This window comes from Lissotriton helveticus, chromosome 7, assembly GCF_964261635.1.
Source record: "Lissotriton helveticus chromosome 7, aLisHel1.1, whole genome shotgun sequence".
Taxonomy (NCBI): Eukaryota; Metazoa; Chordata; class Amphibia; order Caudata; family Salamandridae; genus Lissotriton; species Lissotriton helveticus.
This window is the reverse complement of record NC_136068.1, coordinates 390,878,259-390,902,277: the sequence shown is the minus strand read 5'-3', so window position 1 is coordinate 390,902,277 and position 24,019 is coordinate 390,878,259.

Below are 24,019 nucleotides of genomic sequence, written 5' to 3'. Positions count from 1 at the left end.
TCTTCGAAATTCTTTCTCCATGGTTTCCAATCCAACTCCATCAGTTGGAGCTGAGACACACTGGAGCAAGGACTGGCGGGACGTGGGCTCCTTACTTGGAATAAAGATACCTTCTTCATGACATCTGCTGCTCCTGACTTTTCTGTGTGTACATCTACCTGCTTCACACATGCACAAACCCTCTGGATTAGTTACTAGCTTGGCCTTATTTCTGAGAGCTGCTTCTAGGGTGCTGAGGAGCTGCCAGTAGTTCCGTAGTTAAATGATGGATTAATAGGCAGAGACACTCCTCTCCCCCTCTCTCCCTCCCTCTGTCACCTCACCTGGTGTGCGTGTGTGTGAGTGTGTCAGTCGGGGCTGAGACAACACAGCTTCCGGCCGCACCCGAGTACTTCACAGGTCTTTAAAAGACCACTTACTCGTTAATGAGGCTTTGATATGTTTCACCTCTTGGCGCCCCTGCATCTCCACTTTGACCTTCACTGGATTCGCCCGGCCGCATAGAGCGCTGCTGCCACCGGCAGTGTTTGCGGACACAGGACACTCTTTAAAAAAAAAAAAAAAAGACACGAGTAGGATGTGTGCAAGGTCCGCGGGCCGCCAAGGAAGGCTTGCCGGGCCGCTGGCGGCCCGCGGGCCGTACTATGAGTACCCCTGATGTAGACAATGTCAGCCCCCACGAGATCCAGTTGTCGCTGATGACACCAAACCAATCATCGAGACCAGGCTGAACGATATCTCTTGGTCATGCTATCAGTCCATGCTTTGGTGAGCAGCTTCCTTTGAAATGCCTGGGACTTTCCAGCTTTCCCAGTAATCCTTCATGCAATGAGATAGAGAGAGATTTCCAGAACCAGGTGATGAGGTTACCTTAGGGATCCCAGAGGAGAGCTGGAAACAGGGGTAGATGGGTTGGGAAATCCCAAGAAAGTTCCATCAGAACTGGACACCTGACTTGAGATGTCCAAATCATGGCGACTACCACCAGGTCTGCTTTTTGCCTCTGAACATGGATGACCGTCGTCATGATCATGGTGAATGGTGGGAACGCATACCCTTTTTCTTTGCTTCAGTCTTGGAGAAACGCATCTGTCGTCACTGCTTTGGGGTCCTGTCTCCAGCTGCAGTACCCGTCCAGCGGATGATCCATCCAAGAGGCAAACAGATCCATCGTGAAAGGACCCCACTTGGATTGTATCACCTGGAACACCAGCAGGTGCAATTTCAAAAGGCTGCCATCTTGCCAATCATGTTAATACCAATCCATCACCTGACTGGATTTCCCCAGAAGATGTTCTGTCATCACCAAAATCTGGTTGGTCAGGCAGTAGGTCCAAAAACTTTGGACTAAGTCAGAGAGGGTCTTTAATCTCATTCCTCCAAGGTAATTGATGTGGGGGACTGCCGCTACATTGTCTATCTTGAGGGGGACACAGCATTGGGTCTTTTCCTTGGTCCAACATTTCACTGCAAAGGAGCCTGCCATCAACTCCAGGCAGTTTATGTGAAAAGATTGTTCTGCAGAAGACCATTTCCCTCCTGTGGAGAAATCCCTTCAGCGTGCTCCCCAACCTGGTCCACTAGCATCTGATTCTATCACCAGAGCGGGTTGGAAGCCAAAGATGACTTGACTGTTCCAGGCTTCCATATGGGAAATCCACCATTGCAGTTCCTCTTTGGCCTCCTCCGAGAGGGAAATGACTGAGAGTTGGTGAGATCCCGCTGAAGGTGTAAGATCTTGAGGCATGATAATGCTCGATAATGTAGGGATCCTAGAAAGGTAACCTGTATGAATAATGATAGAAGACCCATGATGTGGCGAATTGTCGCAGTAAGTTAGTAGGTTTGGCCACAGTCCTTCTGAGTTCGTGTTTTATCTTGGTGAACTTTTGGGATGGGAGACTCAGCGTGGCCATGACGGAATCCACCACAAACCCTAGGAACTGTAAGGCTTGTTTTGGCATAAGGGAGGACTTCTTTTTGTAGACAACAAAGTCCAGAGATTCCAGAAGATCGATGGTCAGTTGCAGATGATTCGACAATCTCTTTAGACATTGATCCATAAGGAAGATTTTGTCCAGATAAACAATTAATCTGATGCCTCGGGATCTCAAGTGTTCCACCACAGGTTTCAAGACCTTGGTGAAACCATGAAGGAACGATAGATCAACAGGAAGGGAGGTACTTTTGAAGCTCTGTGATTGCCATTGAAATTGTAGGAAGTGCCAGTGAGGAGGGAAGATGGGAATCATGAGATAGGCATCCTTCAAGTGCAGGCGCACCACCCAATTATCTGCCTGTAGCAAGTCTCTGAGGAGATGGATGCCTTCCATCTTGAAGTGGCAAAAGACCAGCCACCCGTTGAATTCCCTTAGATTTATGATGGGACATTAGCCCCAATACCAGAAAGACATTACTGAAACCTATAGTGATGTAATTGGTAATTAATGATCACCCATTTCTCCAAGAGTTGCACAATCTCTAAATCCACAAGATCAACTTGAACAAGGATAGGGGTCTCAGTCTCTGTGGTTGGAATGGTGAACCATAGAATTCTATCTGGAGGCCACTTACTGTTTGAAGAACCAAGGCATCTGATGTAAGGGCCTCTTAGTTGTGAAATTGCCCCCAAGTCTGATCTCTGAGGGGGAATGAACATTCACCTTGAGGGGTGTTGAGGAGCCATTGCTTCTGGAGTTTCCTCTTGAACCTCGCTGGCAGGGGTAGCTTTTAGTGGGATAAAAGTTGCCAAAATGGGATGAGTCTTGCCACTGGTCCAGTCATATTCCAGAACCTCTGGCGGAGGTGTGATGGAGGTCATGGGCTGTTGAGTGCCCCCTTCCACGACCGGCTCAAGCAAAAACACGTGGGGTAAAGATTCTCCTAATAGAGGTTTGAGCCTTATCTAGGCAGTTTAATGCATTCATAAATGTTCCCAATTCGCAGATAAAGGGATTTCCAAAAAGACCCCCTTGTGCGATGGGACCTGCTTTGGATGTTGCTAATTCTCCCACTTTAGGATCAATTTTTATTAGGGGGAATCTGCGCCTTTTGGTGGAAATCCCTCAGTTAATGTTTTCTAGAAAAAGTATGGCTTGCTGAGCCCCTCCTGATAATACCTCAGGGGAAATCAGGGTGCCGGATGTCTTAGCGTCTTCGGCCATGTCAAAGATCTTGGATAGGGTTCCCACTATGTCCAGTAACTTATCCTAGCATGAGCGCAAGGAAAGATCTATCCCCTTTTTTGGTCTCGTACAAATGCTGCCTGGATGTTGGCCATTCTGGCATCAGTGTCGGGAATGCGGGCAATTTTGCATTCCAAGGAGGTCGAGGACACTCATCCCGAAGGTGACTGCAGACTTCTTTGTCCAGCAGTTTCTGCAGATGGCCTGTCACATAAGACTCAGCCTTTGATGCTGGAGACCACTCCACTTAAAGCTGGTGTAATAAATCATCTGGGTCCAAAATGTCTGAATCTGAGTCCTGGAGGCCTTACCTGGGTTGGACTCGCCCAACGGAGGAACGGGATTGCCAGAAGGGTGCCGAAGACTAGTCGGCTCGCTATTTCCCTCTGAAGCATTAGGGAAATCATTCCCCTCAGGGGAGGGGGAGAAGTTGGGGGTGGAGAAGGAGAGTATTGGGAAGAGGGGACTCAGGAAGGTGGGGTGGGAGTCCATGAAAGCATTGTGAAGTGGGCAAAACTGTCTAGATCGACCCCGGCATCATCTGCACATCTGTGTTTAGTCTCCATTGTTGCAGTGGGCTGCCCTGGAGGTATGGGAGCCAGAGGCCCAGAAGAGTCTTCCTTCAGAGAATTTCCATCTGCAGGATTTTCTTCTCCAAGGGCGCCACAGTTTGAGATACTGCCTTAAGGATGGAAGCATCCGTGATCTGACCGAAATTGTCATCAATAGGGAGGTAAATAGTTTCCTCCTCTTCAATGTATTCAGCAGCGTCCTGCATATTAAGACAATAATGGACGGGAGGGCGAGAGGGAGAGAGGGCAGTATGTATACTCGGGTGAGCCCAGGAGGGTTTTAAGAAACACAGTGTTGTAAACAGTGTGGGCAGGCACTAAATGAGGCCCCGGGAAACAAACACCCCCTTCAATTCAATGGGGAAGAAAAAATACCACCTGGGTCGTGTGCCAGTGATGCAGCCGAGTGACAGCAAAGTCCTACCCTCACGAGTGTTCTGACTTGATTACACTTTTTTATTTAAAAATGTACTGTCAGCCCCCATACAGGACGCACCGTGCTTCACCAGATGAAACTGGTGAAACTGGTAACCCGGCAGCCAGGAGGTAGAGAGTGCTGAAAAAGATGAGGAAATGAAGCACAGGGCCCTCTAGTGGGCGGTTGACCACACTGTGATGCAATTGAGAATATGAGCGGCCTCTGCAACAAATGTTCCCCCGCTGCACCGAAAAATGATAATTGAAGTAGCAAGCACATATATAAGCATAACAAGGCAATAACTATCAAGATATTAAAACATAATTCATAACACCCATACAGCAGTAGAAAGGTACTTTACTGATGGCTGCTGGATCAGCGAACAGTGTCCGCTTAGAGTCTTGTTACTGGTTGCATATTGGATGAACTGTCTCTATTATGGTTTGCTTGCATAATGTTTAATGGCTGCTGGTAATAAAGAAGTGAAGAGAGAACAGCCTAATCCTCGCCTCCGGTCCTGACATAGCCTTCCCTGTGTGCCTTCCGAGATGTGCAGAGCAAAGACATGGCAGAGAGAGAAGTCGCTGTGGTCGTCCCATCATGCAGATGGAAGGCCAGAAGTGTCATGCCTGTTGGTTCGGTGTAGATTAAGCGCTGCATTCATGTTGAGGTCTTGCGTAGTATTGCAATACTTCGGTCATCATGGGAAGCAGCCTATATGAGACGCAAAGGAAACCAGAAATTAGGCTTGTAGTTCTAGTCGTCTGCCACACGTGCTGCTACATCGTGCTCCTGACTTCCTGATTGTCTTGGCATCCCTTGCTGCAGTTCTCAATCAATCGATCACTGCATTTGTAAAGCGCGCCACATACCCGTGAGAGTCTCAAGGCGCTGGGGGGGTGGGGCGCTACTGATCGAAGAGCCAGGTCTTGAGGAGTTTTTTGAAGGCCAGTAGGTCCTGAGTCTGTCATAGGCTGGTGGGGAGAGCATTCCAGATCTTGGCAGCGAGGTAGGAGAAGGATCTGCCGCCGGCGGAGGTTTTCCGGATACGAGGAACTGTGGCGAGGGCGAGGTTGGCTGAGCGGAGGCTTCGGGTGGGGGTGTGGAAGTTGAGTCGGTTGTTGAGGTATGTAGGTCCGGTGTTGTGTAGGGCTTTGTGTGCTTGGATGAGGAGTTTGAAGGTGATCCTCTTGTTGACGGGGAGCCAGTGCAGGCCTCTCAGGAGGGGTGTGATGTGGCTGCGTCGGGGGACGTTGAGGATCAGTCGTGCCGAGGCGCTCTGGATTCGTTGTAGTCGTTTCAGGAGCTTGGTTGTTGTTCCTGAGTAGAGGGCGTTCCCGTAGTCGAGTCTGCTGGTGAAGAGGGCCTGGGTGACAGTCTTTCTCGTCTCGGAAGGGATCCATTTGAAGATCATGCGGAGGGTGTTGAAGCAGGACGCGGAGACGGCGTTGACTTGCCTGGTCATGGAGAGGGTGGAGTCGAGGATGACCCCCCAGGTTGCGTGCGTGGTCTGTGGGTTCCGGGGCTGTGCCTAGCGATGTGGGCCACAAAGAGTCGTCCCAGGCTGATGGGGTGGGTCCGAGAATGAGGACCTCCGTCTTGTCTGAGGTCAGCTTCAGTCTTCAGAGGCTTTTCCGCATTTTTGCCCGTATTTGTTTCTTGCCACAGTCTTTCAACCTAAAAACAAATGAAAAATTAAACTTTATCACGTGAAGGTGGTAATCAAGCTCTCACGTGCCAGCGTTCACTTACCTGTGTCTATAGAGCTTTCACCCCACAAGCTCCGACAAGTTTTGCATTTCTTGCTGGCACCATCACTGCAGTTCCTTCATCCCCAATCAGATATATAAAAGCCGCAATTGCAGGCTGGCCTTAAAACTAGATACAGTGATATTGTTTATGTTACATGTCTTTGTCCGTGTTACCGCATACAAGTATTTCAGTACGTTCAGGGCAAGACTGTTATTGCCATACAAAGAATAACTAACTGTTTCAATGTGATGAGGCATAACCTTCATGACGGGGTGAGTGATGTTAACTCACTATCTACCTGCGTCATATATGGTTTAAAACAGTTATGCGTGAATAATACTTCATAGGACCTAAAAGTGAAGTTAACGTTTATTTCTGTTTGTTATAATCTATTGTTACTTTTCACAAGACACCGGTATATAGGTACATGCCACCTTCTTGAATACCTTGTGGTTTGTACATTGTTTAATGTGAATTATCATAGCAGTGTTAGAGCAATTAACCATATAATAGTTATTCATATACCTACAGTTTGTCCAGCTCCAGAGTTTCCTGTTTCTTCCTGTCCTCGCCATGTGACTTTTTTTTTAATAAACCTTATGATGAGTGGGAAAGGACAGGAACCAGGTATACCTTGTAACACACGGGGTTAGAGTGGGTACTTTGTGTGTCCGCATCACTAATACTACAATCTCTCCCTTCAGGGAGTGGAGTCTAGTGTATTCCAGGAAAAAGACATTCCAAAGGTCCCTGAATCCGGAGCCGTGTTTTGTCTCTTCCACTCCCCTTTCCCCCACTGGGTTCTTATTGCCTTTATTGTTTAAAACACCGATATGTGACTTTAGCCTAGTGGGAGAGTTGGGACTCGTCCAGTTCACTCCTGTGGGATCATTGGGTGAGTATCAAACAGGAGGGGAGGTGGATCATTTCAAGATCCAAGGGCTCAAATTACCATTCAAGAGAACCTCAGAATGGAAGGTCCAGCCACAGTCAGAGCCCAAAGGGACAATGTCAAGCAAAGGCAGACTCGGCTGTTCCTATAGGTTAGAAGATAGGAAAAGATAAAGATAAAGAGACGGTCACAAGAAGGGATAAGGTAGTGCTCGGCCTCACACACCCTTGCGAGTGTCAAGCATGACACTCGCAAGGGTGTGTGAGGCCATTAATACCAACATATTGGATACCCAGGGTAGCCCTCCACCGAGCACTACCTTATCCCAGCGACAGCCTCAGGCAGCACTAATGAAGATTGGACATCGCTCACTGCCCTTAAAAAAGAATGGCTCCGGATTACTATTCACGGGGCCATGATGACTGAATACCTAAGAGCTAAAATAGCCCCCCAGGGTTTAATAGTTAACATCGTACCAAGACTTTTTCTTGAAGATGGTCAATTCAAGGTAGAATGGTGCCAGGTCTCCTGGAAATGCACCAAAGATTTGCTTTTTCTCATAACACAAACGGCTAAGAGGCTAGCAGATGCCCTCATGGTTAAAATTACTGCCATGGAAGTGGCAATTAGGGGAACAATGAATAAAACCCCATTCACGACCAAACTAGCCGAGATTAACCAAGAACTTACAGAGAATCAGGATTTTCTCCTAAAACAAAAAATGATCAAACTACAAAAGGATATAGATAAGTTTGACAAAGAAAAAGTCTACCCTTATCTGAAGGATGGTTATTCTAATAATAGGAGCAGCTACTCCTCTGACGAAAGCACGGACAATGGCAGCCGGAGGGGATCCTCCGGCAGTGACTCTAGTGGTAGCCATCCATTTAAAAATAATCGGAACCAGCGACGTGGTAACTGGAATCAAGGATACAATACTGTACCCCTTTTCCATGGCCCCCCACAAATGATGCCACCTTGGCAATACCCTATTTTCCAGCAAGGCCCGCCCCAATTTTACCCTGCTAATACCCCTTTTCACGACAGAGGCTGGGGCAGAGGAAGAGGGCGCAAGCGAGGGCAACAAAAGGGTGTACAGTGGCAGGACCAAGCGGCCACAACACCGATAGAAACCAGGAGCACGACTCGGGGAAGGAGAGTTTGATTGTCAATCTTTCTGACAGGATACTCACCACCACTGAGATTAGCATTCTTGAGAAAGGCCTAGGCTATGTTCCTACCCCCACACCTGACAGCTTCAATGAAATGATTGAGCTTAAACAATTATTCAGGAAGGTTCGCCTTCGTTCCTTCTTTCAAGATAGACCAGACACTGAAACGACAGACACTGGCCTACGGAACACCTCCACTTTCACTCCAACGGACAACATGGTTCCACCTGCAGTGTTAGCGTTTGAGCGAGCTGTCCTGAGAAGCCTTGAAAATAAACCGGAGACACGTTGCTTCAACAACCTAAGCAATATGGAAAGACAAGCTGTTCAATCACTAGGAAATGACACCTCTATTGTCATCAAACAGGCTGACAAAGGGGGCGCCACTGTCATTCAGAACAGTAATGATTATGATCTGGAGTGCAAACGCCAATTGGCCAATCGCTCTCATTACCTTCCCCTCACTGTAGATCCAACAAAAAGACTGACGACATCCATCACCAGCCTCATCATGGAGGGAGAGACTAATGAATGGATCACTAAGAATGAGGCAGCCTTTCTTCTCACCACTGAACCGGTAACACCTTACTTCTATACCCTCCCCAAAATTCATAAGGGCATATCACCTGTCCCGGGGAGGCCTAGAGTGTCCGGTATTGGCTCTCTTCTTGAACCACTCTCCAAATTTTGTGATGCATTCTTACAACCACTTGTCAAGGAAATTCCTTCATTTCTCCAAGACACCAGAGATGTCCTCCGCTTGATAGACAATATTGAAGGGAGGGAGGGTGTTGACCTACTGCTGACGCTAGATGGGGAAGCATTATACACTAATATTCCACAACAAGCCACACTAGAAGCTGTAGAAACCACCCTCCTAAAAGAAGAATGGACCTCCCCCACCCCAATCTCCTTCATCATGGCATGCGCGAGCATAGCTCTCACTGAGAACTTCTTTCAGTACGGGACCCAATTGTACCACCAAATCCAAGGGACTTCCATGGGTTCTACCTTTGCTCCTAGTTTAGCATGCATTTATATGGCTACATTTGAAGAGAGAGTAATCGGTACACCACAGAACCCCTTCCTGGGTAATATAACCCTTTGGCGTCGCTTCATTGACGACATCCTAATCTTCTGGAGGGGAGACCGGTTGTCATGCGAGGCCTTCTGCACCTGGATTAATGAGCAGAACCCCTATCTAAAGTTCACAGGGACTATCTCTGACACTTCCATCCCCTTTCTAGATCTCAGGATCAATCTAGAGGCCGCAGGCTTGAGCACCACACTCTATCGCAAGAACACAGATACAAACAGCTTGCTTCTGTATAACAGCTACCATCCAAAAGCCTTAAGGGACAATCTCCCCTTTGGTCAATTTCTGAGAGTTCGCAGAAACTGTACCACCGACACTGATTTCAGACAGGAAGCCTCCACCCTACAGCACAAACTGAGGGACAGGGGATATCCTACAAGGTTGATAAAGAACTCCTACAAAAGGGCGTCAAACAACCATAGAGAAACATTACTGGAAACTAGAGTGAAAGAACCCGACGACGTGATCTCCTGTGTGACCACATTCACAAAGAACTCTGTCTTCATAAAACAGACTATCAATAGACATTGGAACATCATTAACTCTGGTGGGTTGGATTTCTCTCGCCCTAGGTTTGCTTTCAAACGCACACCCAATCTGAAGGATGCTCTGGTCCATACAAGACCAAAAAAACTGAATACAAACAATCAAAGCACCCTATGGAACCTCCCCCCTGTGATAGGCCATTTTCCTTGCGGTGGCTGTACTGTGTGCCCCCAAACCAGTGTCACTAAAGAGATCCAATTATCCGACACATTCACCTGGCGAATACTAAAGCATACCAACTGTAATAGCGCCAAGTGTATTTACCTCCTCACCTGTCCCTATAACCAACAGTACATAGGGATGACAATGAGGCAGATAAAAGTACGCATTCAAGAACATAAAAGCAACATAAGATGCCAAAAAACCAATACCAGACTGTATCAACACTACACACAAATGGGACATACAGCCGATAGCATCCGTTGGCTGGTTCTAGAATGTCACCCTGGCATCACCAAAGTGGGCTTGTTTAGGATTGAACAAAGGTGGGTACATCGCCTCAAACTGGATACACTGGGTCTTAATGACGCTGTGCCTTGGTCATCCATTCACAACTAGACCATCACCCTGTTTCCAGGTTAATCTCAACTACCTGCTTAGGCCTAACTTACTGTGACTTTACCATTGGCCCATTCATTCTTCCCTTTTTGTATCTACGCGCTAGTTTTGCGCCATCACATAACTCCAGTGATTTGCACTTTAACCTCTCGGGCCAGACACACGATGTTCCATCTGGTCGAGCTCTGTACCGGCCCTCCTCGCTCTCGACCCCGCCCCTGTCAGGTGACCAGATCAGATCGAACCTTGCCGATTCCACTACCAAGAGCCATCATACTACTGTTTACCCTGACTAAACACTCGGTTTAGGTATATGGCATTCTAGTCTGCATTCAGCTACAAGTAGTTAAATGACCAATTGTATCGACCTATTGGTTAAACTAATAAGAAAGGAGTGAACGATAGTGTGGGCTCACTAGATACAGTGGCATAGACCAGTGTGCAGACTCACCCAAGATGGCCGACACTTAAACCCATAACTCTTGTAAAGCCCGATGCGCTCTCGATTCCAACCCCTGACCACGCGCGAGACCTGAGGGCGTGACCACGCCCACCACTGTAGCCACCGGGGTTTGGAGACGCAGGGTACAAGTAAGCCGACACAATGGCGACCTCGTTACCAGTCGCTCCGATTCCCGCGCAGATCCTACGTGGGGGTAGGTTTACCGGCAGTGACCGCACGCCGTTTGGGTAAGGTTTCAAGTTTCTCCCTTGGTATGTTTCTGGCTCACCTATGGGTGGAGCGTTAAAGTCTCACTCGTGGTTTTCTGGGCAGCTGGTTGCTGACGCCCTGTGTTGAGTCTCTGATGTGATAGTCTGGGGCACTTGGGCTTCCAGATGTAACGGATTCCGTGCCCTGTCATCCCTCTGAGTGTATGCATGATTGGCATGGGAGCACGGGCTTAGCATCCCCTCGCACTTCTCACGTCTCCTCGTCCTGTTGACGCTGTAGACTCGAGGGAGATGGCGAGGCTCGGCTTTTCCCCTCTGCCGGTCATGACTAAACGCAGGATGGGCAGTGCCTTCTGAATCTATGCTGTAGGCCTATCTTTGCTACAGTTATCGCTCTGGGAACTGGACATTGGACACCAGTAGCGGGACTGGTCAGTTTAGACCGGCCATATATGTCCTTTTTCAACAATGTATTATCGGCCCACATTGAAGGAAATTTATTGTTCCTCCCCCATTTTTCCTAAACCCCCCCCCCCATGCCTACTCTAGGTCCCTGACTCTACTGTGCAGGTCCCACAGGAGCAGACTGCGGGGCACCTTAGGGATACACTTAGGGTAAGCGCTTCTAAGTCCAATCTTCTATTGTTTTTATTGTTGTTGACTCTTCTGAGTCTGTGTAAATAATTAGTGTGTGTTTTTTCAACGTTTAGGGAAATCTGCCTAGTTTTGAAAGGAAAATCTTGATGACAATCCTTCCTATATGTTTTTCCCTCCTCTAGGTAGCACCAATTGAGGCAGGACCATTTGGCCTGCTCAACACAGACCTACAAAATTAAGGTTGTATATAAATCTTTATTCACTGTGTAGTACGTTAACACCAAGGTCCTGAGGAATTGCTAGATTAGCATGAAACATGTCGACCTAAACAGAGGGTTGCAGATACTTACGCCACCAACCTTCTTAGCGTCTATCTCCCCTCCCACTGTTTTAACCAAGGAAGTCAGCCACGTTAATAAAAATCCTTGTGGACTAACTTACCTTTTTTAAATCACCACCACTCATCCACGACTACACTTATTTTCTGCCCTCTCACACGCATGCACCATATGGCTGGAACAAAAGATCTCCGCTAAAGAGCCCCTTCGCGGGTGCCCGTCAGACATTGCAGCGCCAGTCTGACGAGGAGCAGGACCCATATGATGAAGCATGACACCTAGCTTGCTGGGTGTGTGAGGGTTCTAGTTCCCAAGAGGGAATTTTCCCTCTTCCTCTTTTCTTTCTTTCCTTTCCCTATACTCACACACTTCTCTTTTCTATTCCTACTGGGGAACTTTGTGCTATATTTTGCTACTATCCAGAGTAATCCCCAAACTTTTTACTTCTAATTTGGCGGATGGACATTCTCCTAGGGACGGAGGTCAGTTAAGTTGGTCCCAAATTACTGGATTGATACTGACTACCAAGATCTCCATTTTCCCCCCTTTTATTACAGACAGCTGACTGCCATCCAGTTAGAGACCTTATACAAGACAACTGTTTAGTCTTAAAAAAGTGAAACCTACGTCAGGGATGGAAGGATAAATAGATAGATAGATAGATAGATAGATTAAGTTATTGTAGACAAACTCTGCTGCAGGTAATAGGGAGTTCCAGTTAGCTTCAGTAGCCGAAATGTAGCACCTTAGAAAATCTTCAAGAGTTCGATTTAACCTCTGTTTGTCCATTGTCTTGAGGTCTCAAGCCATAGGCTAGCACTCTTTGAATGCACATTTTTGACTAAGGGATTTCTTGAACCCTAAGGAATATTGAGGGCCACAAACAGAAATTAGAATTTCTTTTGAATTTACAATAGTAATTTGCTAGTCGTATAAAGCTTTGTGTCTTTCTCTTAAGTAGAAATGGGCCAATCAAGGAGAGGTTGAACCTTCAATCTCCATGCTTATTTCTTTCAAGGAAAGAACACAGCCCAAATAGTCTACAGAATCTATCCCAGACACTTTTCAGGTTTAGGCAGCAATTTGTTTTCTCTTTAAAAAAAAGCAAGACTTGCAAGGCATGGAAAAGATGACCTGCAGGATCTTTAGAAGAAAACAGGATTTCATCCAAATATCTTTAACTGGAGAATCATGACAGAGAAAATAGTTTTCATAAAATGCTGAAAAACAGCAGGAGTATTGCAAAGGCAGAATGGCATTACTCGATACTCAGAGTGCTCATCGGTGTTCTAAATGCTGTTTTACATTTGATTCCAAATAAGGTGATAGGCGCCTCCTATATCCAGTTTGATGAAGATCTTTGCCCTTGAATGGCTTCCAGGAAATCTTATTTAAGGTGCAAAAGATAACTGTCCTTGACAGTCACTAGCTTTAAACTCCTGTAGTATATGCAAGGCCGTAGTTTAGAAGTCTAGCAGGGGATTTCGACTGAGTTATTCAGAAGTGGATTTCGATGGAGTTATCAGACCAGTTGCTAATTTAGCATCAAGCTACTCCCTTATAGCTTGTCACAATCTGGGAGACAAAGAGAAGATGTCCCCATAAGGAACTATCACCTCCAGAAGAATGTCAGTGGCACATTCTAAAGGGCGATGAGGAGCTCCTTAGTTGTTGACTCTTGAAACACATCAAGGTGTTCATGGTAGATGTCAGGGATATTAGAGTACTGCCATTGACTGAGAAGAGCTTTGCTGAAGACCTTCATGTAGGAGAGTAGGGTCTGCTTTCCTATGGTCACCCCACTTTTTTGCTTTTTGCTTTACTGGTTTTCGACTTAATGTGGCTGTGGGCCTGCTAATCAGACCCACAGCCCAGCTGTTCTCTCTCTAAAATTCATACTGTGTACTTTAGGTACATAACCAATTAGGAATTGGGTCACCTTTGTGAGCCCCTGTATAGTGTACAATAGGTACCCAGGGCATAGGTGCATCCAAGGCCTACCAGGGGCTGCAGCATATATTATGCCACCCCTGGCTGGCCATCCAAACTGACACAACTGGCTGATCACTCAGCTGGAGCAAGGTCGTGTAATCACCCCTTGCTTAGATATAGTATTCCTATATCTAACATTATATATAGACACATATGCACCTATAAGTCACTCCTATGGCAGGCCTTAACAATCCTGGAGGCAGAGTGCTTGGTTTTATGTGAGATGGTGCTCTAGCATGAGCGGAGCCTGTCTGCAGCGTTCGGAACCATGTCCTTATAGCTGTTCTATGATATAGCCATACCATATACTCTTAAGTGCATTATAATCCTCGCAGTTAAATGCTAACTCTGGTTTGGCTTTATCAAAACATGTCGTGTAAGGTGTCATAAGCTTTGGAATACTTCCCCCTCGCCAGTTCTGGCGACGGGGGTAGCATTCCACCCTTCTAGAGGGAGAAGACATGTTGTTCCTGTTAATCCCGGTTAAAGTTAACCAGAGCCTCAGCATCACAAAATGGATGCTGCTGCCACAGACACAAGTCTGACCTCCTGCTGCTGGGAGTCCTTCCAGCGAGGGAGGCTTGGACAATAGGTTTCCTGTTTTGGGAGGTGCTAGCACCACCCCAGACAGGCCATAGTGTATTGGGGCTGGGAGGGCTGAATGAAATGAGACACTGCCTGGGGCACACAAGGTGTCCCATGCATAGCCCGGTTCAAACCAGTTGCTGGGGCACTCCAGCCCCAGCTCTGGCGCGAAACTGGACAAGGGGAAAGGGGTGTAACCACCCCCTTCCCTGGTCCCACCCATAGGAGGGACCTAGCAGGTAATCCAGCCCCTCAGATTGGTATATAGGTAGGAGCTGAGTGAAGAGACTTTAGATTTTATCCTGAACTGAAACTTGAAACGAAACTCTGGACCTTCGACATTCTATTGCAACTAGAAGACTGAAGAATCTCCCTTGTGGTCAAGGAGTGACCACCCTGTGCAAACAGGCACCATCCAGCGATCTGTGGTTTACTTTGTCGACGCTCCCGCCAGAGCCCGAGCACAGAGTCTGACAAGAGCCAGACTTCCAGACTTCTTTGACCCCGATCCACAGCCACAGCAAAGCTGAGACCCGTGGAGGCGACGAGAGACGTGGGACTGGTCATCTTGAATAACCTGCTCTTTGCTACTTGTGCAGCTTCGGAAGCACCCTCGAAGTTGTGCATTGGGGATTGAGAAGCACCATCCCCAAGCACCTTCTGCACCGACGCACATCCCTCCACACTCCACGAGTGCCGCGTGGGGCCTGCTAGTGTTTTTGTGCTTGACGCGTCTGTTTGGTTACTTGCCCGTTGGCTAGTGGCCTCTGTGACAATGAACCGTTGAATTTGAACCACCTGCCTGGTTGCTCCAGCTGGGCCCCTGCTTCCCTGCAAAGGAGAAGCCCCCTAGACCTTGCTGGTCTAACTCAAAGCAAATATTCGATTCCTGCGTGGGTTGCATTTGCCAAGGCTTGTTGATTCCAATCCAAAAGCCGATACTGCCAACAGCGAGATCCTTTGTGGGACAGTCCGTATCCAGCTCCTGGTTGTCGTCGACACCTCCTGGTCCACGTGGCTGCAGAGTCAAGCTTCACGACATCACCTGATTGCTTCACGACATCGCCTGGTTCCTACCTGGTTCCTTCCTGGTCACTGGCTAGTGACCCAGAGTCTGTCCCCTCTGCTTTCAGGTACTCTTCATCCTCGATCCGCCCTTGGATCCAACCGGACACATCTCTCCTGGTCGCCTGCAGCATCTTTTCACAGGTCTCCATAGGATTCAGCGACGAAACCCGACACACTTTGACACCTATGCACCCGGCTCCTGTGGGTGAGGTAACGCGAGTACTCCGGTGCTCCTGTGGGTATTGACTATCCTAGTGTCCTAGTTTTCAGTAGCTTTCTCCTAGTCCATCCGGAAGTGACCTAAAAGAACTAGTTTCCAATTCTTTCATTCCTATTGTATCCCTATAGTAACTCGCGTGTGTGTGTAGACACTGCACACGCTTCCCGTGGGCCTCCTGCTTCCTAACTCTTGTTAGCTCAGTGTAGCCCCAGCTATTCCCTAGGCCCTAGGCCTATTCCTTTCCGTGACGTGGTTCTTATACCACTATTTTAGTATATGGTTTTACGTGCCCCTAGGGCTCTACTGTATATTGTGCAATTTATTGTATGATAATTAAGTAACTCGTTATGTGCTTTGTCCTCTGACCTCATAAAGAGTTCAGAGGGGTTGTGTTAGTAATAAATACATATATATTTTATATATAACCTGTGTGGTGTCCTTTCATTTGGTATTCAAGGGGTTACATATGGTAAAACGGCTTGCTTCACATGCTCTCTGAAGTTTTAGCCTAAGACTGCTTTGTCCATGCTACCACTAGGATAGCTTGTCTATAAGGTTGACTTTACAACCATCACCATAAGGGTTGTTTGGACTGGTGCAAGGTGCTCACTAGAATAGTGAACATCATATGCCAGGCCAACTTCTCACACTTCAGAGGTTTAAATGAAATATTCGTCAGCAGTGCTGTAAGAGAGACACAACTCTGAACCCAGGAACAATGTATTTGCAGACCACTTGCTATAAGGATTTTGTCTGGCTAGGCAATAGAAACAGCCTTTTATCTCCAGCAGCAGTACCAGGAAAAGACTTTCCAGTTGAGATGACCAGACGAATCACCAAAGGTGAAGAGTAGGCATCACGCCTACTTTGGGAGTTACAATCCCGGAAGCCAAGTGGGTGACCCGTTTCAAGGGTGTATTTCAACCTACTGAGAGTAAGCTGCATCAAAAGGGTGTTTTAAATTGCTTCCTTTGGTCATAACCAGCCCCATCATCCCTTGAAATCCCTATTGAGATAACTGAGGTACTTTCCGCGATAGATAAATCTGCCCCAGGAAAAGCACCAGAACCAGATGGGGTCTCAGTTGATATTTTGTTAATCAAATACTGATTTATAGGGTCCAGAACTAACAAATGTTTTAAGAAGTGCTGTGGTGTCGGAAAGGGGAAAATCCCTGACTCATGGAGTCAGCCACCTTGTCCCCATTTATAAAAAGGGAGGCAAACTATGCACAGGCTGTTATAGGCCAATTTCCTTAATTGACGCAACAGCAAAAATCATGGGATGAGTGATTCTTGCCAGGCTTGAGACAAGGGCAGAAGAGAACAAGGTTTTAACACCTGTCTAGTATGGGTTCCGGCCGGGTATAAGTATTGTAGAACAAACATTAACTTTAAGTCTGATTACTAGCAAATACGTGAGGGCAAAAGGAGGCGTCATTCACATAGCTTTCATCGACCGGTCATGTGCTTTTGACTTAGTCAACAGGGAAAAATGATGGAAGGTTGTGCAGAAAATAGGGGTGGCATCGAATCTGCTCACCCTAATAAAACGCTTAAATCATGACCTTAAAGTTATGGTCCGATATGGCCCATAAGGGGAATTATCGTCTCAAATAAAGTCTCTGAGAGGCATTAGACAGGGATGTATTTTAGCACCTTTTTTTTTGGTCTATATCAATGGAATTACAGAACATTTATCCCGGGCGGGTAGGGACGCACCAAAGATAGGGGCTCAATCTGTGCCCATACTTTTATACGCAGATGATGTGGTCCTGATTGCCCTCACGCTGAATGCACTGCAGAAGTTGTTAGATATGTTTAATGAGTATATATTGAAGGCCTGGACCTGAAAGTGAATTATCTAAAATCACATACCATGACATGCAGACCACCACGACAAAATCAACACACTTTAAAATGGGGGGCACTCTCCTAAAACAAACAAATAATTTTAGCTACTTAGATATTCTTTTTAGCTCATCCCTAGGTTGGAAATAACACCTTTTATGAAAGCACAACAAATGGGAAGGAATGTAGAGGCAATTTTTTGCTTTGCAAAGTCATTAAGACATAAACCTTCGGTAGAAATGATAGCCTTGTATAAACCCAAATGAATTGCCACTTAAATATATTAAAAATGGTTTCACATGTAGGATGCTTGCAGTTCCAAAAAACACCACAAATGTTATATGTCATAAGGAGTTGAGCCTTCCCAATATAGGTGACCAGATAAAGATTGCACCACTCCTCTTGTGCATTAAGTTTTGGCAAAACCCAGAGACAGTTTTGGTTAGGGCTTGAATGTAAGATTGTTTAGCCTTAGATAATGTGAATAAGATACCTTGATTGATGTATGTAAAATCAGGTCTTAAAAAATTGGGCCTAATCGACATATTCATATCCCCCACTCATCTTCCACTGAACGTTAAGATGATCGTGAACTCCAAGTATGCCACCCATTGTTTGGAGGAAATGTTAGAAGGCAATTTGGCTGTGAAAACAGTTGAATACTACTTGCAAATCTCTACAGTTAAATTAATTGAACCATATCTGGGATGTAAATCATCGGCTCCTTTAAACATACTTCAAATTTAATTTCATTCACTTTAGAGTTGCTTTTCCAATACAATGCGCTTGGCAGCAGAATTACCCCCATGTCATTGTGATAATGCCACCAAACAAAGCACATGCCACTTTATCTTATTGTGTCCACTTTATTCAGGTTCAAGAAGTACTTTCCGATTCCTTTGCTGTGCCAGGTAGAGATTAGGCAATACCAGTCAGCCATGGAATTTTAGCAAAAATGAATCACGATATACACGTGCCACACAGTGCTGAATTTTGTTAGAAGTGTGATCTGGATTAAAAACCTCTGTGATCTTGTAAATTGTAACTGAGACCTTGTTTTAAAGGAGAATTATCAATTTTTTCTGAATTTAGAGATATAATTTAATTTAATATTTTATGTGTTTTAATGACCATTAGTGTCGTTTATATTGAAATGTATTCATGTTTTGTTATACGCTTTTTTTGGGGCAAATTCCAGAAATAAAGATGCACTGAACTGAACTGACGAGGCGAAAACAACAGGAGTTTTTGAAAGGTGGAGGGTCCACGGAGCCCAGCGAGTGAGCAATTATACAGAAACAATTGTGATGCACCTGGACATAAGATGGAATCTGTTTTATAGCCCTAAACAGAAAGTGATGACATTTAGAATGGTGCCCGCCATCATGGACTGGGAAAATACATAAACAAAAAAATTAATGGAATATTCTAACTGAAAAAAATATCATAATTGTAGTCCAGAACCACAAGACATGTAGTTGGGAGCCCAGATGGGAATTCATTCTGCAGACGCTTGAGACGCTTGCAACCAGGGCAGGATCATTCCAATCATGCATCGGAAACATATGGCAGAGAGAGAAGATGATGTGGCGACCCCGCCACCCAGCTGGAAGGCCAGATGAAGGCATGAGTGGGGCCATCACGCGAGCCGACATGGCGGCTAAGACTATTCAGGCCCACAATGGTGCAAAGGTGAGGAAGAATTCCTTATAGCTCCTTTATATTTCCAACTCCTTCACTGTTTTAGCAGTCTGCAGAGCTCCGAGGGAATGAAACAAAAGCAGTGTTAACCCTTGCAACTTCTGTTATCATGTGGTCACGTTATAGGCCTGAGTATCAGCACCACCATTTTACATGCTTATGTTTTTAAAGTGCCTTTTTTTTTTAAACACAATGATATTTGACACACATTTGCTTGTGTGCCTGTACAGGATAATCTTTGAAATAGCTTCACTTAAATTTACACGTAGGCATATTATCAAATGCCCTAAACATTCTGTACAATGGCTAAGTTCACTGCGCAAAATGTTGTTTGTTATTATCCGTTCGGCGACTGAGCTATCACAATGGAATCAACAATAGAGGGCTGACTGGGACTTTGGCATGGCAACATGGGTGATGTTTATTATATAAACAATATCACTCCCTTGTTTAGAGAGAGGAACATTTTGCCGGACTAGGAGGTTGCCCCGTGCTGGAATTCCCGCCCAGCTTATTCATGATTACCTCTTGTGAGGGATGATGCCCAGCTCTCCACTAAGACGGGCACCTTGATGACACTTACCAACAGATAACGGGGGAATTGTCTCACCCTTTCACTCATCCTGGGCACACTAGGAAAAGTAGCGCTATGTAAGAGTACCCTATGTTACAGTACTTATATGCATTCATATAGTCTCTGTAAACAGCATGATGATTGACTTATTCATCTCCTTCACCATTCTTGTAATACTGATCACACTATTCTGTTTCCTTCTATTGATTAATGCAACCCAAGTATTTTACTCAAGAGTCGCAAAATTTGAATCAACATTGAAACGTCATGTTGTCTGTCTTGTGTATCTTTTTGGGTATGGATGAGTTACCAACGAAAAGGTTCTAGATCTTCTACCATGATTTCCTTGGGGAGTCAGGGTTGTCATGTTCTGAGGTTGCACATTCCACCCATTACTTTGCCTGGTGCACTGTGAGCTAGCAGGACTAAGGGCAACATATCCTAATGGTGTGTGTAGAATCGGTCATGCACAGTTTTGATGTTTATGTTGTCAAAGAAACTCACAGTTTTACTGAGAAAGTATAAGCTGTACGACACTGTTAGTACACAGTGCTACAAGTCCCACAATTATCCGTAAGGAGATTTACCGGTGACATTGCTTATTAACATTCTTACATCTACTGTGGAATTCAGTTGTATTTAAATTCAATTGCACTGCAGAATCTGTGCAAATTGAATATATTCTGTCATACAACCAATCAGAATAAGTCTAGCACATTTCATGTAATTTGAAAAACTTCAGTCTCGACTATTAGTTTGTGCAGCAATATTATCTCTCGAATTGTCTCAAGAACAATTGCCTGTACTATTCTAATTGCGGACAAAGGCAGATAAAAGTACTTAATCTTTCCATGAAAAAGTGTTTAAGAGCGCACACAGTTTCCATCCTTGTGAACAGAACACTCACCACCAAGGCGTGGTGACTGTGATACGTGAAAAGTTGGCAAATATTGGTTACTTACATCAAAAGGCTCAAATATTGTCCCCTTATCAAGTCTCTTGTACAGTATACTACCTCTTTACCAGGGCAAAGTCACCTTTTGCTTTGTTTTCTCGTCCCTGTTAAGAACCCCAGCCAAACTGTTCATCAGCTGGATCGCAAATTACATGGTATGTGGTAGGGGCCTTTTTTTTTTTATATAGTTTTAGGGATCAAAATGGCCAAAAAGACTTGCTGTGATCTGCAAAAGTTCTCAAACTTGCGAAAATTGTGGTTTGTCTCCTAGGCCATATAGTCGTGTCTTCCGATGCCTATTATTCTGCCACTCTTTATATGCCATCCAGTGAGTACAGTGAAACAAAAGATCTTCTCTTGCCTTTAGTCCACAACTAGATGCCACAACTGCGAGGTGGGGACATATTCCTGATTTTGGTATAATCTTCAAAGTATGCTTCTGATATTAAGATTCCATAATCCAGGAAGAATTGTAGTTCTTGAGGCTCAGATTTTGTTCTGTCATTATATATGATTTTGCATCTTCCAGGCTAGATGGTATATCTGATGTTTTATGTTTCCATTGTTGGCCTCCTACCGAGGAACTTTTTTTTTGTGTCTGACTAAGTATTGTGAGATGTTAACTTAATGGCCACACCTTTTTTAGTATCATGGAGGCTTTAGTGAATTCCAGAAAATACACAATTATGGCACTAGGTTCAGACTTGTTGGAGATTTAGATCAGGCTCTCTTAGTCGGTGAGTGCTCTGGATATTGAGATGGTCTCAAAATGGTATGTTTAGCAGTTTATACAATAGGCTTATGCGGAAGATGATAACATTGCTTTTCTCTTTACCTTATGTATGACATAGAGTATGGTATTTTTCCTCCTTCCCCTGTCTTCCATATCTTCGTGGGCTTGGCGGAGCATGTTGACTCCAAATTCTAGTTCAATGATGGGAAGAGCTCTAGGCGTTCAATTCTGCTAGTGTTTCATTGATTTTTCTATTGTATGTTGCCAAGGTTTTCTTCTATAGTGTGTAGTTTATCTAAGGGATAACTGGTTTATCTTTCTTCATTATTTTTGTAAGTGTTGGTTCTCCATTTTGTATCAGAAGTGAAAGAGGGTCACAATTAGCTTTCAAGGGGGGGCGTGGCCAGCAGAATGCGAGACTAGACGTGTCTCCCGGGAGCTCCCGGCCGACGTCTAAAAGATCCGACATACTTTCCACCTACACTGAGGGAACATCGCCCAAATACAGTGGGGGCTCACCTGGAGAGGGACGAGAGGTCCGCTCCGCACGAACGGAGCCGCTGGAGTGAGCAGCGCCGAGTTATCTGCGGCATTCATGTGTGAGGGGAGGACGCCGAACAAGATGGCGGCACGGTGACCAACCGAGGAGGAAGAACACCGCCGGACTGGGCGATTGCGCCCGCGGTGGCGGAGACCGGCAGGTGAATCCGGGAGGGGCCGAGGTAGCACCGGGAGTGGCCGGCCGTCCCGACGGTTCAAGATCCGTCGTGAGCCAGAGGTGCACCGGCGGGAGTAATTGCCCCGCGGACGTGGGGTGCACGGTGCCCAGAACCGGAAAGACCCGTAAGCAGGCGCCCAGAAGAGGGATTGAGCAGGACACCGGACCGCTGACTGGGGCGCCCGGGGCAGAAGGTAACGCCGGGGAGCGAGGCACCCTTTCCCAAGATGGCGGGCGCCGCAACATGCTGACGAGCGGAGGACACCACGGAGGCGCCAGCAGCAAGACTGCCTGCTTTCCTGTCCGTCGCCGGTGAAGAGGCGGCTCAGAGGAGGTACCTGGGGGCGGCCGGTGTCAGAGAGACGCAGGGGCAGAGACAGCGGAGGCGCCCGTACTTCACCAAGATGGCGGCCACTGTTCCGGCGAGCTTCGGGGAGTGAGGAGGGCGGCCAACCAGGGGACCGGCGAGGTGTGCGTGGCAGCCTAATACGCCGGAGGGGGAGACTGGGACAGAAACCCCCCCCCCCTCGCACCTACACCCGGAGTGGAGGTTTGGAAGCAAGGGAACCTGAGGCACAAACCGGGCAGAGCTGAGCCCCAGGAGCAGAACTGCCGACCAGAATCCCCATACTGACACACTGGTCACTGGGGGTAGAAACCACCCACACAGATCACACTGGGAGAAGACGCCCGATGCCACGCGGTCCACGTTTGGTAGCACGGGGGTAGTGAGCTTGAAGCGATAGCCGCAGCACGGGCGCGGTGGTGAGTTGGGGCACCAGGCGACAGCCGGGACACCGGACGCAGCGCTGCCACCACCGTGCCATTAGAGCCTGACCCTCGCCCGTTGGGGTGCAGGGGCCACGGACCACAGGGCAGCACAGGAGTCCGGAAGGGGCATTGACGGCCCGATCAGAAGGGGACAGGACGCCAGGCGGGTACACACCGCGGATCGGCTATCGAAGGGGGTCAGAGGTGGGGCGGCCCAACACAGAGGGCCGGTCTCGGCGAGTGGTCGGGAGGTGGACACCGCTCGGCGCAAGCGGAGCACTGTGAGAAGTACTACGAGGAGGCGACCGAGTTACACCGGCGCTCACGCCTAGGAGAAGGGCGCACCCATAACTTAGCGAAGATGGTGAAGAAAGATCACCCCCCACCCAAGCCCCCCAAACAGGGCACGCTGGACACCTTCGCAGCACCGAAAACATCCAAAGACAACGCGGGTGCCGCAGCAGAGGGAGCCACTGACACGGACAGGCTACTAGCAGCGATCCAGGCGTCTAGAACTGATATACAGGACTCCAGAGCGGCATTGGAGGTAAAAATTGGGGAGGTAGGATCGGAGGTCACGCTCCTGCGGCAGGATTTCAAGAACCTCTCCGCCAGAGTGACCGAGACTGAAACACGCATTGGTGAGGCGGAAGGCTCGATCACGACACTCAAGAAAGATATGGCGGAGCTTCAGGCGTCCCACAGACAGCTCCTCTGGAAGGTGGATGATGCGGAAAATAGGGCCAGGCGCAACAACCTCCGCTTTGTGGGATTTAGAGAGGGGATCGAGGGGAACAATATGGCGGCATTCCTGCATACATGGCTTACGGACACCTTCACAAACGACCCCTTCTCGTCCTGCTTTGTGATCGAAAGGGCGCACAGGGCGCTCCTTGCGAAACCTCCGGAGGGTGCCAGGCCCAGACCTGTGATCGCCCGCTTCCTGAACTTCGCGGACAGAGACTTGATATTACGTGAAGCGAGAAGGATGGGCAACATCCGACTGGAGAACACCAACATATTGATCTTCCCGGACTACAGCCAAGAGGTCCAG